General features: G+C 47.3%; 1 protein-coding gene across 3 annotated transcripts in view; it reads right to left on the bottom strand.

Moving 5' to 3' along the window:
* TBCE (tubulin folding cofactor E) overlaps positions 1 to 2,125 on the bottom strand; it is an 88,240-nt gene extending 86,115 nt beyond the window's left edge. For 2 of the 3 annotated variants that reach the window (XM_011989359.1, XM_011989358.1), the window contains exon 1: positions 1,981 to 2,119. The gene's annotated coding sequence lies outside the window, so the exon portion shown is untranslated. Of the gene's footprint in view, positions 1 to 1,932 lie in introns of all 3 variants that reach the window. The other variant, XM_011989360.1, reaches the window with a different exon arrangement.
* Between the last annotated feature and the right edge of the window lie 2,858 nt (positions 2,126 to 4,983).

The raw sequence follows: 4,983 nt of genomic DNA on the forward strand, positions 1-4,983 counted from the left end.
GACATGAACTCGGCTCACTGCAACCTCCACCCCTCTCTTCCCCCGCCCCCCACCGGGTTCAAGTGATTCTCCTGCCTCAGCCTCCCGAGTAGCTGAGATTACAGGCATGCACCACCACGCCCGGCTAATTTTTGTATTTTTAGTAGAGACGGGTTTTCACCATGTTGGCTAGGATGGTCTTGATCTCTTGACCTTGTGATCCACCCGCCTCAGCCTCCCAAAGTGCTAGGATTACAGGCATGAGCCACCACGTCCAGCCAACTTTGGCTTTTACTCTGGGTGAAATGTATAGTCCTTGGAGGATTTTTGAGAGAAAAGAGATAAATCTTTTTTTTTTAAAGGATCAATCGAAATGCTGTGATGCAAACAGACTAAAAGAGGAAAGAGCAGAAACTACTGCAGTAATTCAAGTGAGAGACAATGTAACTTGAACAAGTGAAGGTGATGAGAAGAACTTGGGAGTGTGGACAGATTTTGAAGGTGGAGAGTCCATAGGATTTGCTGATATACATGAAAGAGATTAATCAGGGATGATGCCAAAGATTTTGATCTGAACAAATATTTCAGTGGTGATAATGAATGTAAATCCAATAAACCTGCTAGTCAAAAGGCAGGCTGGGCCAGGCACCGTAGCTCACACCTGTAGTAGCCAGGTGTTTGAAACCAGCCTGGCCAACATGGCGAAACCCCGTCTCTACTAAAAATACAAAAAAAAAAAAAAAATTAGCTGGGCATGGTGGCACGCAGCTGTCATCCCAGCTACTCGGGAGGCTGAGGTGGGAGAATTGCTTGAACCTGGGAGGCGTGGTTGCAGTGAGCTGAGATTGGGCCACTGCACACCAGCCCCGGTAACAGAGCAAGACTCCATATCAAAAAAAAAAAAAAAAGCAGGCTGTCCACTTAGATTGAAAACACAAAAAAACCCGAGATGTGCTGTTTACAACAGTATATAAAATATAAGCATACAGAAAAGTTAAAACTTAATATGAAAAACGTTTTGAAGCAAATATCAAAAGACAGCAGCTGCGGCTAAATTAATGACAGAGAAAAGAAAAGTCTTCTCTCTTCATCTCTACCTCCACTAACTTTCTCTAACAGTTTGGCAATTTGTTAATTCTGTCTTCCCGCCAGGACTGCTTCTCTGAGGACAAGGCTGTCACACCGTCATTTGGATCCACCCACAACTTAGAACAGTCCCCATGTGGTAGTAAACACCAAGTAAAAATAGTCACTTCAGGCCGGGCGCGGTGGCTCACGCCTGTAATCTCAGCACTTTGGGAGGCTGAGGCGGGTGGATCCCCTGAGGTCAGGAGTTCGAGAGCAGCCTGGCCAACATGGAGAAACCCCGTCTCTACTAAAAATACAAAAATTACCTGAGCGTGGGGGTGGGCGCCTGTAATCCCAGCTACTCCGGAGGCTGAGGCAGGAGAATCGCTTGAACCCAGGAGGCGGAGGTTGCAGTGAGCCGAGATCGCCGCACTGCACTCCAGCCTGGGCGACAGAGCAAGACTGTCCCAAAAGAACAAACGAACAGTTACTTTAAGTGCTCTCCACCTACTTAACGTTATTTCTCTGTCATCACCAATGTTAACTGATTCGGCAGGACGGAGCTGTTCCTCTAAGAGGACACCTTGTAAAAGTCGTTGGTCGCCTGTACCATTTTCAGCTCTTCCAAAGTGACATGCCAATTCTCTGAAAGAAGCTTAAAATGCAAAGGATCACGTGCGGCTACTCCTAAACAAGGCCTTCCAGAAGGGGCAGGGCGGCCCCAACCCAGCCGGCTGGACCGCCTTCCAGCACACACGCACTCCCTTCGGGCCCGCACTTCTGCGCTGGCTCAAAGCCGCACGGAACAGGCAACGCCCCGCTATGGCAATCTGGGAAGATTCCAGGAAAGGAAGAAAAGGCCAAGAGCAGTGCAGGGTGACGCACTGGCCAGGAATGCTCGTTCCGGAAGCTCCCCGAACCTCTGAAGCTCACCTGCCCGCGGAGACTCTAGGTGTTCGGAGCAGCTGCCCCTCCAGCGCACTACACAGCAGCGAAGCTTTAGGCTCTGGCCGGAAGTGCTGTAGGAAGTCCCGCCTCCACCGGAGTGAGCTACGGCTGCCGGAGCATAGACGAGAATGTCAACGACAGTATTGGAGGCCAGAGGAGTGGTCAACCCACCGAAGCCCCGCCTCTGAGCGGGGGCCCAAGCGATTTCCCAGTGCTGAAACCTGGGATGATAGAGCCGCCCAGGAACGCGCGTGTTCCAGTTTAGTAGGTACCACGGAAGTGAGTTACAAATCCTGTAAGAGGTTCAGTTCCATGCGTATTGAGAGCCTACCACGTAGGCAGCATGCGGTGGTCAAAGAGAAGAATGTAGTGTTAATGCCTCCAAAACTCAATAAAAAAACCAAAATTACCTAGTTAAAGCGTAAGGCAGAATGAAAGTAAATGCAGTGATAGAAAAAATAATAGAAAAGCAACTATCCTAGACATGTTAATTTCTGTTGAAACCGCCTTCGCAAAATTTTGACAGAGAAATCTGACATGGTTTACCCCCATCTTGTATCTAGCCACACAGGTTGGCTGTCTTTGCTCATTCCTGGGTACAGGACAAGCTAACTTTGCGAGAAATTTAGTTTATAGTTTAAATGATAATAACCCTTCCCCAAAAATGCCCTTTTAAAACTAAATGAAAGGCCACCAAGTTAGGAGGATGAGAGGGTCCTGAATTCTTCTAAGTTGTAATTGTAGTTAAATGATTACCACCCATTATTCCTCAGGTAACAAATTCGCATCTTCCCCAATTATTCCTGCAGATAACATCACTGTTGTAGAACCTAAGATTGGCCTTTTGAGATGTCTTTTCAGGTTTTTGCATTTCTGACAAGTGGATGGCCCCACCCTGACTCACCAACCTGGACCCCCCACCCACGAACAAACTCAGTGCAAGGGGACAGCTTCTACTTCTTACGATTTCACCTCTGACCCAACCAATCAGCACTCCCCATTCCCTGGCGCCCATACCTGTCAAACTATCTGAAAAACCCCCCAACATCTGAGCCTTTGGTGAGATGGATTTGAGTAATAACTGTCTCCCATGTGGCACGGCCAGCCTCGTGTCAATTAAACTTTCTTTACTGCAATGCCATGGTTTCTGTCAATTAATTTTGTTTATGCGGCAGGCAGAAAGAACCCGTTGGTGGATACCACAGAGTCCACAACAAGAGCAGTTTGGGTAGAGTGAGTGTTAGCATTCCAAAAGCAGACTGAAGTGAGGTGAAGTGGAAAGGAAATTGAGGGAGCAAAGTCAAATGACTCTTCCAAGAAGTGACCTTTTAATTGTCATATTAAATGGACATAAACAGTCAGTATCCTGCTGGATGTCTCTACTGCTTTATACTTTGATAGTTCACTCCTTGGAACTAGAAACTAGATATTACAGTGATTGTTTTTTCTTTGGAAGAGGGGATTACAAACCACACTGGAAATTTGATAAAGGCTGTCTACCTACACACAAATTTTGCATATGATTTCAAGGACTGATTAATCCTTTGAAGCCCATGAATAGGCCTCAAAGGAGTCTATGGATCCCAAATTAAGACTCTCCTCAGCAGGGCATGGTGGCTCACACCTATAATCCCAGCATTTTGGGAGGCAGAGGCAAGCAGATCATTTGAGCTCAAGAGTTCAAGACTAGTCTGGGCAATGTGGCGAAACCCTGTCTCTAAAAAAATACAAAAATTAGCCAGTCATAGTGGCAGGTGCCTGCAGTCCTAGCTATTCAGGAGGTTGAATTGGGAGAATCTCTTGAGCAGGGGAGACAGAGGTTGCAGTGAGCTGAAATCTCAACACTGCACTCCAACCTGGGCAATAGAGTGAGACCCTGTCTCAAAAAAGAAAAAAAGGCCAGGCTCGGTGGCTCATGCCTGTAATCCAATTACTTTGGGAGGCCAAGGTGGGTGGATCACCTGAGGTCAAGAGATTGAGACCATCCTGGCCAACAGGGTGAAGCCCTGTCTCTACTAAAAATACAAAAATTAGCTGGGCATGGTGCTGTGTGCCTGTAATCACAGCTACTTGGGAGGCTGAGGCAGGAGAATCATTTGAACCTGGGAGGCAGAGGTTGCAGTGAACTGAGATCGCGCCACTGCACTCCAGCCTGGTGAGAGAACTAGACTACGTCTCAAAAAAAAAAAAAAATTAGCTGGGTGGGGTGTGGTGGCACATGCCTGTAAAACCAGCTACTCAAGAGGCTGAGGCAGAAATTGCTTGAACCTGGGAGGTAGAGGCTACAGTGAGCTGAGATCATGCCGCTTCACTCCAGTCTGGGGGACAGAGCAAGACTCCATCTGAAAATGAATAAATAAATAAAGCCCTCACTTTTCCATTAGTTGGTGAGAAAAGGAAAAATAGGCCAGGCGCAGTGGCTGACGCCTGTAATCCCAACACTTTGGGAGGCTGAGGCGGGCAGATCACCAGGTCAGGAGTTCGAGACCAGCTTGGCCAATATGGTGAAACCTATAGTCCCAACTACTTGGAAGGGTGAGCCAGGAGAATTGCTTGAACCCGAGAGGTGGAGGTTGCAGTGAGCCCAGATACCACCACTACACTCCAGCCTGGGCTACAGAGTGAGACTCCATCTCAAAAAGTAAAATAAAATAAAACAATGTATAGCCAATCAATAGCTTATTTTATTTTAATGTAAATTATTATTGGTAAACAACTTAGAAACTACCTCTTCTTTTTTCCTTTAAAAACCCACTTGTAGAGGCCAGGTGCAGTGGCTCACACCTGTAATCCCAGCACATTGGAAGGCCGAGGCAGGCAAATCATGAGGTTGGGAGTTCGAGACCAGCATGACCAACATGGTGAAATCCCGTCTCTACTAAAAATACAAAAATTAGCTGAGTGTGGTGGCGTGCACCTGTAATCCCAGCTACTCGGGAGGCTGAGGCAGGAGAATTGCTAGTACCCAGGAGGCGGAGGTTGCAGTGA

Source organism: Mandrillus leucophaeus, unplaced genomic scaffold, assembly GCF_000951045.1.
Source record: "Mandrillus leucophaeus isolate KB7577 unplaced genomic scaffold, Mleu.le_1.0 Scaffold350, whole genome shotgun sequence".
In the NCBI taxonomy this organism is placed as follows: Eukaryota; Metazoa; Chordata; class Mammalia; order Primates; family Cercopithecidae; genus Mandrillus; species Mandrillus leucophaeus.